General features: G+C 37.4%; 1 long non-coding RNA gene across 1 annotated transcript; it reads right to left on the reverse strand.

The window, feature by feature from the left end:
- Window positions 1-8,800: 8,800 nt before the first annotated feature.
- Window positions 8,801-10,858, reverse strand: LOC136219114 (uncharacterized). Its single transcript, XR_010684050.1, has 3 exons — window positions 10,602-10,858; window positions 10,352-10,495; window positions 8,801-9,403 (listed from the first exon to the last, which is right to left on the reverse strand). It is a non-coding gene; the product is annotated as an uncharacterized lncRNA (long non-coding RNA).
- Window positions 10,859-11,659: the final 801 nt, after the last annotated feature.

An 11,659-nucleotide genomic window follows, 5' to 3' on the forward strand; every position in this document is an offset into this window, starting at 1 on the left:
CGCTGCAAAATGGAAGAGAAGAGGAAGAAAGCAGTTATGATGAAGAAGAAAGCAGTTTTCGGCAGGTTTTTTAGAACTAATCCGTGTTTTTTTACTTAATACACCGTTTAGTCCCTTTATTTTGAAAATTATATAATAAGATTTCTATCTTTTATCAATATTAATCTTTTGGTTCTTTTGTTTAGTTTTTTTAGATTTTTAACCGAACATATCTTAGCTTTCAAAACCACCATTGTAGATATAAAATGATCATGTTACTCTGTTATTTTCTATCTGTCTGTTTATATCAAATATAACGGTTAAAAATCTAAAAAAAAATAGTCAGAATGACTAAATGGTTAATATTGACAAAATATAGGGATCTCATAATGTGTTTTTCAAAATAAGGAGACTAAACAGTATACAGTAGTGTTCACATGGACCCTGATGACCAAATGAATTGTGGTCATTCAACGTTAGATCTAGGCTGAGTAAATATAAGTTTTATGATGCTTTGAATCTCCATCCCATATTTTTTATTAGCCTAGATCTAACGGTGAATGACCACAATTCATTTGGTCATCAAGTTCCATGTGAACACTACTGTTTGTGTATTAAATAAAAATGGAGGGACTAATAAATTATTTACCATAAAAAAATGATAAGAATTAAATTCGACTCTAAGGTATAAAATGGTGTTACTATATTGAAAATTTGAAAAAATCTTTTTGACCGTTATTTCACTAGCATATCAGACGTCCAAACAAGTTTCTCAATAAAATAAAACAGTTTCATATATTTTTTTTTGGCGATATGGGTAACCATTTTAACAACATGGTAAACATTTTAAACACTTTAACAAAAAAAGGGTAAATTCCAAAAAAAACCTCTGTGGTTTCATGTTATTCTAAAAAAACCCTTGTGGTTTGTTAATACAAAAAAAAGGACTGTGGTTTGCGCCGTTACCCAAAAAACGGAAAATGGCTTAACACCGTTAATTTGCTGATGTGGCACAGGGGTAAGGTTGGAAATTCGATTTTTTTTATTTTTTTTCCCTCTCTCTCTCCTCCTTCTTCTTCCTTCCTCCTCCTCCTCCTCCTCCTCCTCCTCCTCCTCCTCCTCCTCTTCTTCTTCTTCTTCTTCTTCTTAAAATTCAGATACTTCAGAAAACTGGAAATTTCCAGATTTCCGAAGATCCAGCCCAAATGAATACTTCAGAAAACTGGAAATTTCCAGATTCTAGAAATTCCTAGAAATCTGGAAATTTCCAGATTTCCGAAGATCCAGCCCAAATGCTTACCCGCCAATTATTTCTAAAGATGTCAATTTCGAAAGCTGCTCAGCCAATTTCCCTCTTTTGCTCTCAAATCAGAAACCGAAGGTTCATTCTCTTATTCTTCAATTTATGTTTATTCACTTCAATTTGTCGCTCAAAATCTGTCGATCTGATCATCAAAATCATTACAATTAGTAATTTCTTACAGATTCGGCAATGAAACTCTGCGACTTCTTGAATCGATTTTGGTATGCAAAGATGTGGAGTCATTGATGGAAGTGTAATCGAGCCTGACAGAGTTCACCAGATCTGAATTAGTATCTGTTATGCGTGAAATAACTGGAAAAATTGATGAGCAGAAGCTTGTAATTTTGGAATTCTTTGTTCGTGCTTTTGCTCTCCTAGGGGATACAGAGGTATAAATTCGTTCTTCTTCTGAACTGCTCTGCCTCCTATTTTCATCTGATTTTAAACTGTAAAACTTCATTTGTTCGGAGATCTGAGATTTTTCTTTTCTTGGCGTGATAGAGTTGTTTGGCTCTGATACGAGGCTTTGCTTTTGATGAGAAGAAGAAGAAGAAGAATGGAGGGAGAGAGAGAAAGAAAAATAAAAAAAATTGATTTTTCCAGTTTTACCCCTCTGCCACGTCATCAAATTAACGGTGTTAAGTCATTTTCCGTTTTTCGGGTAACGGCGCAAACCACAGTCCTTTTTTTGTATTAACAAACCACAAGGGTTTTTTTGGAATAACATGAAACCACAGGGGTTTTTTTTTGAATTTACCCAAAAAAAATGTAATTACCTTATATGTAGCATACTTAATTGTTAGTATTTTAACATATTTTTTTTAACTATGTTAGTAATATATTAACTATAATTGATGTTTGAAATGTACATTATAATATTTAAATTACACTTACACGTGGCTGTTCGCTCACTGCCGCGGACGTACTTTCGGTTTTTCATAATTTGTCTAATTTTTTTTGGATTGAACGGATTGGTCTAGTTATTTGGGTTTGTGAGACTGTCCCTCGCTGATCTAATGGAGATGGATTGCTCTATAGCCCATCTTTTTTCTAGATCATCTTACTTGAAAAATGCCTTGTCTGGATCTAATAATGCAGCGATTTGTCCTCCATCGACTAATGTGCCCTCTGCTGGACCTAGGTCCTATGCGGCTACACTTATTGGTGCTACTTCTTCTGCGGCTTTTTCTTCCGGATGTTCCTCCCTCAGTGGATCGATCACTTATATCTGAAGAAGGCGGCTTTAAAGCCGTCAAAATTCAGCAGGATATTTACAACGAAAGGATCAATCTTTGTAAGCACTCTATTATCGGGCGTATCACTCTTGCTAAGGGGGAATCCCCTTGGAAGCAGTCGGACTTGAAGGCTAAACTTTCATCTATTTGGGGTTGCTCTTCTAATTGGAAATTGATTTATTTGGGTAGAGGCTTTTACCACATCATTCTTTTATCCGCAGAAGCTCTCCAATCTGTTTGGAGTCATGGTGTCATTGCTCTTAGGCATGGGATTATGCGTTTCATTCCTTGGAGCCCGGGATTTAATCCAGACTCTCACAAATCCACTTTTGCTCAAGTCTGGGTCCGTTTTTACAATCTTCCTTGGGAATTCTGGGATAAGCGGATCATGGCAAGCATTGCAAGGGCGATTGGGGTGCCCCTTCGTTTTGACAAGAATACTGTGGAGGGTGAAATGGGTCATTATGCGCGTATCTTGATTGATGTGGAGCTTTCTAACGAAATCCAATACAAACTTCGAGTGGATACTGACACCTCCATGCATTGGATTTCTCTTGAATATGAAAGACTTCCTGATCTGTGCTCCATTTGCCATTCTGTTGGTCATTCTGCTGGAGCTTGTAGGAGGAACCATCGTCGTGAAGAACATGTTGATATAAAGCAAAGAAATGGGAAGCAAAAGATGGGATCTCCCGAACCCCGTGGTAGGTCTGTTACTCGGATCTGGAAACAGAAGCCAGGAGTTCACATTGGTGAATCGTCTAAAGGGGCTCCTGCAATTGGTGAGTCTGACAAACCTAATAACTGTGATTTGCAGATGGTACTACATAGTTCAGTCAAGATTGGTGAGTCGGTTCTTGATTCTGATTCTGGCATAGCCCCCGCATCTTCTTCTCTTAGCTTTCCATCTTATCAACTTGATAATGAGTTGGGAGTCTTGGGTTTGCAAACCTCTCACTCCAACCCTCAGGTTTTTGAAATTCCTAATTTGCAAATCATTGAGCATTCAGGAAACTATGACAGCTTGCAGGTGGTTAATGATTTAGAGGAAAAGACTTGGTCTAAAGTCCAGAAAAGGAAGAAACACAAAGATAACAGCATTCCCCTTGAGGTCAGTGGTAAACGGCATAGCAAGCCGCCTGTGCGGTTTCAATGATTGTGTTATTTTGGAATTATAGGGGCATCGGTAATGATCGCACTCAACGTGCCCTGAAACTTCTGTGCCAACAACATCGTCCTGATATTTTGTGTCTTGCTGAACCTCTTGTTTGTTTTAGTGACACTGCGGATCGATTTTGGAGATCTCTGGGTCTTTCTCTCTTTGCCTGGAATGATAAAGATTCGCCGTCTCTTTGGCTTCTGTCTAGGGATGCTTCTTCTCTTTCTCTTCATTCTTCTCATGGCCAACATGTTACTGTTCAACACCAGATGGGTGATAAGTCTTTTCTGCTTTCTTTTGTCTATGGTAGTAATCTGGCATCGGAAAGAAGGGAGTTGTGGTCTTCCCTTTATAGTTGTGCATTCCCAATTAATAATTGGTTGGTGTTTGGGGATTTCAATGCTATTAAAGGCTCTCATGAGAAGCTTGGTTCCCCTCCTGCTGCTGGATCCTGCAGGGAATTCAGGAATTTTATTGATGATTGTGATCTTATTGATATTGATACTTTGGGTCAGAGGTTTACTTGGTCCAACGGTCGGCATGGGGCGGCTCATGTTGAATGTCGCCTGGATAGAGCTTTAGTGTTTGAGGGCTTTTTGGATTCTTGGGACTCTATCTCTTGCACGGCTTTGACAAGATATAGTTCTGATCATTGCCCGATGCTCCTTCAATGCAGAATTGGGGAGCCTAGGATTGCTAGGTTCAGATTCCATGCAATGTGGACCACTAATGATTCTTTAAAGGGAGTAATTGCTAATCACTGGACTGCATCCCACATCTCTCTCCCTCCTGCTCAACTTTTATGTCATAAACTTCGCACTCTGAGACCTATTCTCAGGGATTGGAATAAAAATGTGTTTGGCAGAATTGATTCTAATATCCACCTGGCAGAAGTTCATCTGGAAGATATACAAAAGCAAATTTCTGAGCACGGTGATTCTCCGGAGTTGAGTAGTGCTGCTTCTGCTTCCTGCTCCAACCTTGATTTACAACTTCTTCGGCAGGAGATGATGTACAGAGAGAAAATCCGTGTTAAGTGGCTTAAAGAGGGAGATAGGAACACTAGTTTTTTCCAAAGGTCAGCTAGAGTTAGAAAGACTTGGGCCGACATTAATCATTTAAGGATCGACGATGGGGGTCCCACCACTGACACAGTAAGATTGTCTGATCATGTAATTGAGTATTTCTATAATCTCTTTCGTAGTTCTAGAGAGCATGTTGATCTTTCTCCAATTTCTGAGGTAATTCCCAACTTAGTAACTTCTTTGGAAAATGAGGAATTAATTTCTAAACCCTCCTTTGAAGCTATTAAAGACACGGTTTTTTCCATGGATCCTGACAGTGCCCCTGGTCCTGATGGTTTTGGGGGAACTTTTTATCATTCCTTTTGGGATATTGTGGGGAAGGATGTTTGCAATATGGTTCAAGCTTTCTTTGATCATGGTTGCATTCTGCCTGGTTTAAACTCTAGCATTATGGCTATAATTCCTAAAGTTGCTGAAGCTGACAGAATTGAGAATTTTCGTCCAATTGTGATGAGTAATTTTGGTTTCAAAATTATCTCAAAAATTCTTGCTGATCATCTTGCAGTAATTGCTGCAAGGATTGTCTCTCCCAACCAATATGGTTTCCTTAAAGGTAGAAGCATTCATCAATGTATTGCCTTAGCTTCTGAGGGAGTTAATATGCTTGACAGGAAACGTTTTGGTGGTCACATGGCTTTAAAAATCGATATTCATAAAGCTTTTGATACTTTAGATTGGAACTTCCTCTTGGCTGTGCTGGACTCTTTTGGGTTTCTCTCACTTTCAGAGATTGGATCCTTAACATTCTGGCATCTGCTCGTATTTCTGTGATGATTAATGGTTCTCCTAAGGGTTATTTCTCTTGTTCTAGAGGGGTTAGACAAGGGGACCCCCTCTCTCCTCTTCTGTTTGACATTGCTGAGGATTGTTTCTCTCGTTGGCTTGCTAAAATGGTGAGGGAGGGTAGTTATTCTCCTATGTATTATTCTGGTGGAAATCCCTTTCTCTCTCATATTCTTTTTGCTGATGACATACTCATTTTTGGAATGGCTTCCTTGAGCAACTTACATGCTCTCAAGGATTTCTTCCTACTCTATGGTCAGATCTCCGGTCAGCAGGTGAGTTAGGACAAATCTGCTGTCTTTTTTGGTTCTCAAGTGAGTCCTCCGAGGAGGGTTCGTCTCGCTCACTGCCTTGGCATCCGTTTGGAGTCTCTCCCTTTCAACTATTTAGGAGTCCCTCTATTTATTGGAGCTCCAAGGGCTCGTCATCTCAGCAGCCTTGTAGATAAATTTCTCTCTCAATTTAGCAAGTGGAAAGGTAGCTCCCTTTCCTTTGCTGGGCGCTTAACTCTAATTAAGTCTGCTATTACTGGCTCTCTTGTGCACTCTTTCTTGATCTATAAGTGGCCAGTGGGATTGTTGAAAAAAGTCAATCGAAGTGTTAGAAACTTTCTTTGGACGGGTTGTATTGATCAGAGGAAGCTAATCACAGTTCCATAGCAAACTTGTTGCAAAAGTTTGGAGGGTGGAGGTTTGGGCATTAAGGACTTTAGGATCTTCAACCAGGCTCTCTTGGGTAAGATGTGTTGGGATTTAATTCAAGGCAACAGTCTAGCTATTACTCTGTTGAAATCTAGATTTTTAGTTGTCTCTAGTTTACCTAAAGCTACCATTTCTCCTTCCTCGATTTGGTCTTCCTGTAAAGTTGTTTATTCTTCCATTTGGGACCAGACCTTTTGGTGGATTGGCCAGTCTTCTAAGCTCGATTTCTGGACTGATCGATGGATCATTCCTTCGGTGGCGGACAGATTGGATCTCGATCCTCAGGAAAAGCGTTCACGCTGTATTTCTGGTGATGACCTTTTGGTTAATTCGGAGTGGCTTGGCTTAGGTAATCTTCCTTTGGTTGTTCAAAACAGTATTCGTTCTATTCACATGGGTAGAGATGATATTGATTTCTGTGCTTGGCAGCCCTCTACGAAAGGAATTTTCTCTGCCAAAGAGTTCTATTCCGTTCTCAGTCCTAATTCCTCCTCGGTGGACTGGTATAAATTTGTTTGGAATGCTCACACTCCCCCTTCTCGCTCCTTCACTTTCTGGAGAGTTTTGCATGGTCGGATTCCGACTCATGACCTCCTTCAGCGTATTGGATTCTCCATTGCCTCTCGTTGTGCTCTTTGTGGTAGGGATGCTGAGTCCATTAACCATTTATTCATTAGCTGCTCTTTCGCAGATTCTCTTTGGAGGGCCCTTGAGGTCCATTTTGATTGCACTTTGCCTCGACATTCCCAATTCATCCACTTCTTTTGCAATCTTTGTAGCATTCATTTTGGCTCACAGGTGTCGTTGATCTGGCGTGTTGCTATTGTCTCTTCAATCTGGTTAATCTGGCATTGCAGGAATGAAGCAATCTTTAAGGAAGTTTCCCCTCCTATTCTGCAATCGAAGATCACCCTTTTTCGAATGATTCGAGAGTCCTTGGCCACTTCTAAAGGTTCTTGCTCTTCTCGGAGAGATATTGCTATCTTATCCCGTTTTTTGGCTTCTCCTAGGCCACCTCCTGCTCCCAACATTATTTCTATCCATTGGCTTAAACCTCCTCTGGGCTGGGTTAAAGTCAATGTGGACAGCTCTGCTTTTGGCACTCCGGGCGAGGCTGGAGCGGGAGGAATTTTTCGCACCCATCGAGGATTTCCCAAAGGTTGTTTTGCTTTTTCTACTCCGCCATCTTTTGCTTATATGGCTGAATTGAGAGCCGCTATTTTTGCAATTGAACTTGCTTGGGAGAAAAATTGGCATCAACTTTGGGTTGAGTCAGATTCATTGTACGTAGTTAATCTGCTCAGACACCACTCCATGGATGTTCCTTGGAGTATTCGTCAAGAGTGGTTACATTGTCTCAGCATTTGCTCTAGAATGAATATTATCTTTTCACACATCTTTAGGGAAGGAAATAGAGTTGCTGATGCATTGGCAAAGTTTAGGGTCTCTTCTTTCTTGATCAATTGGTGGCCTTCAGCTCCTGCTTTTTGCCACATGTTTATCAATGATGACATTTGTAGTATTTCACAATTGCGTTTTTGTTAACTTTTCCTTTCTTTTCTCCTCCCCCCTTCTTTTGTTTGTTCTTCTTCCTCTTCTCTTGTTCAAACACTCAATTTTTTTCTTTTATTTATATATTGAGGGTTTGTCAGTACTTGGGTCATGGGTCCTCATCCCGCCCAAGTTCTGTCTCGTCCCAATTTCTATCAAAAAAAAAAAAACACTCAAACAAACATTTTTAAATTTTCGATAAAATATAACTAAAATTTATCTTGAAAATATTATGGTTAAATTTGAATTATTTTATATGTTACGATCCGTCAAAATATTAGGGCCAAATTTAGTCTTTATCCACACACACACACACAAAAAATACCCACATGGGTTTTAGGTAAATACTAAATACTATATTTTTAAGGTGAAAAAAGACTAATCTTTTAGAACATCTCCAATAGAGGTTGCTTTAAAGAGTGCCAAAAATTAACATATCATACTAAAATATAATATTTTATTAATTTAATAATACATATCACTTTTGGTAATTTTTACTTAAAAATGCTCCAATAGTAAGCAATTTTAAAAGTTGTTACAATATGTAGATACTCATTTTTGTCCGGGACATTTTTATGTTTTAACTGACAATATTTGAAATTTCAACAAATTCATATATTATATCGGAAATAAAACACTTAATTCTCACATACGATTTATCAAAAATGGAGCTTTTGTGTGCCAATTTGTTACATCCCAATATAATTACCAATTACATTGAAGGTATAATTTATTGAAACAATGGTGTTTTTATCTTGCTATGAATTATATTTGAGATATAATGTGATTGTTAGTTAAAATCAATTTTTGTTTAATAGTAAAATTAACTCTTTCATTTTATAATCATATTCAAGAAATGGATATAGTTTTAGATATGATTTATTGTTAAGAGATTAACTATTGAAGATAATTTTTTACATAAAGTCATATTTAGAATATAATTTATTCTTGGAACCATTTAGTGATGAATGGATTAATATTTAGAAAATAAATTATAAACATAATAAAACAAAAAATAAAAATAGGATGCTTTTATTAAGAAATAAAATTTGTATTTTTACAAAGCTAATCTATTAGCTCTATTTGTTTTGTAGGTAAACATAAATTTAAGCCTCTCAATATTCCTAATCTAACTCCTAATCAAGCTTCGACTCAAATAAGATGTGGACAAGAATCCAAAATCAAAATTTCAACTTTCAAGTTAAAATGGACAGCATTGTGGGTTCTCAATTCAAAGAAAAAAACCACTCTCCTGAAGACTAAAAGACAAAATACTTTCCTGAAGACTGCAAGAGACAAACACAGATGCAACATTTAATATGAATCCAAAAGCAGAAAAAACAAATACACCACTAATAAGGACAGCCACTGCATCTTGAAAAACCATTGCCACAATAGACAAAGGTGCTGTATCTCGAAAACCAGCCACTCCATCTTGAAGATAGTTCCTGCATCCTGAAAGAAGGGAAGGACAAATCTGAGAAGAAGACAAGTCCCTGCAGCTACTGTTACAATGGACAAATGCAGCAAAAGTGGACAAAGTACAGCTTGAGTCTTCTCAATCTCAGCAGTGTCTTTGAGCATCTATAAATAGAGGGGTTGAGCACCTGAAAAAGGGGGGAGAAGAAGATTAGAGCAAAAAAAGAGGCCGAAAATTAGCAAGGAAAAAAAAGGTCAATAAAAAAAACAGCAAGAGAAAAAGGCCAATTTTGAGAAAGAGAGTTTTGAGCCAAAGTTTAGGAGGGTGCTTTTTGTAATAGGTTCTTTTTCTTTCCAGAGGAAGAAAGTTCTGTATTCTCCACAAATTCAATACAATCAAATTCTCCTCATTTTGATCTCAAAAGCTTTGAGCTAAGGTTTTTATTTCTAGTTTATAAAAATATTGATTAAAAGCATTCACATTGCTTTTAAAATGATCTAATTTTTTGTAAACTAAAAATAAAAATCCATTAGTTCCTAGCTCATCTAAATGCTTTTTAGATACTGCAATTTAAATATGTGCTACTAGTTATTCACTAATCTTACTAACATTAAACACATATTATTTGCTTATTATTCCATTTGAGATTTCTACTACTGATCCCTTTTTTTCAATCTGTACTAACCATTTATTAACTCTACTAACTTCAAATGCATGTTTATTTAGTTTCCTTTGAATATCTGTTATTAACAATTCATCATCCTGTTAACATTAACTTTATATATTCGAATAATAACCTATCATGCATGCTAATTTTTGTATTCTTTTGATGTTTACAGTCAACTCAAATCCGCTGTTTTCGAAAATAACCATTTGTACAGATTACACAAATTATCAACTAATCTAACCAAATATCTAACAAATTAACCTGTTTTATTGCATCCACAGTTTCGCCCCTAAAGGATCTAGTTCACCAAAAATGTAAAAAAAACCCAGAACCCATAGTTTGCCTTCTATCTCAGCGCCCTCAAAGTCAGAACAAACAAAACTTCATTCCATATCAATTCATAGATCCACGGCAAAAAGGAAAACTAAAAAAAACGAAAAAGACTAAATAGAAATAAACAGGTCTTACCTCAACGCAGGTCGGAGCGGCTACAGCCGATGATGCCAGGACAGACGAACAGCAGCGAAAGAGCAGTGACGGCGAAGACAGACACAATGGAGGAGCAGGCGGCTGGCCGGATGGCTGCTGCTCTTTGCTTTTATGGAAGAAAATCTGAAGAGAATGAGAAAAGAATAACCAAAGAAAATGAGTAAAACGGCAGAAATCAAAGAAAAGGGAATGTAGAACCGAAGAAAGAGAGAACTCACTGTAGACCCACCGTGTTTGATGAGAATCAGGCCGCCAATCGGAGGAGAACCACCGCAAACGAGTAGACGAGATCGGTAGATGAGTCACGACGGCGGACGGACGAAAAATAGATGGCGAACGGAGGAGCTACGGCCGTCGACGGTGACAGGAGGCCCGACCATGGCTGCGTTTCTGAAGGAGAAGAAGAGGAGGAGAGGGTGAGTGCGGCTGCATATGATAGGTGCAGACGAACCCTAAAATCCAAATTTAAGACTACAATAATCCCAATCTTATGGATATATACCCCATATCACTTAAATAAATCTTGTATCTGCTTATAAATTAAAATGGGCCTTGGTTTCTTTTCAAAAAAAGGGTTTTGTTTTTATTAAGTTGTGGTTTAATCTAATCTACTTTATATTGTCATACGTTAATGTTAGATTAATAAATCTTTAATTTATTTTTTTAATGATCAGGTTTATTCAATTAATAATACAATTTATGATTTAATCTCATTCATTGTATTTAAATTGTTGTATAGCAATTATAATGCGATAAGTTTATCTCGATCATTGAATAATGATCCGGATAAATGATAATTAACTAATAAGATTGTATATCGTACAATAATCTTTCTATATTCATTTTCTATGAAATATAATGATATATAATTTCCTTTTTATATATCGGACTTTAACCGCTGGATAGCGATTTATCTTGATCATTGAATAGTGATTCAAATAAATAAACAATAAATAATGTGTTAATATTTTAAACTATGTTTAATCAACAAATAAAAATAATTTTACGGGTTCCTCTATCAATTTTGATCGTTGGATAACGATTCTATTACGGTCGTATGACCACAACCTTACGAGTATCGTCAAAGGTTTGAATTGATACAATTAACAACATTTCGAAGCAATCATAGACATAAGCACGTAAAACAAGCACGCAGAAGTACAACAGTACCGATTTATCGGGCGGGGTAGGGTGAGATTATGTCTCTTCCCTACACGTAACCGGAAACCGAACGCAGAATTATCGCAGACCACTACCTTATCTGAACTTACCCGAATGGGTCAATTC

Source organism: Euphorbia lathyris, chromosome 2, assembly GCF_963576675.1.
Source record: "Euphorbia lathyris chromosome 2, ddEupLath1.1, whole genome shotgun sequence".
Classification (NCBI taxonomy): Eukaryota; Viridiplantae; Streptophyta; class Magnoliopsida; order Malpighiales; family Euphorbiaceae; genus Euphorbia; species Euphorbia lathyris.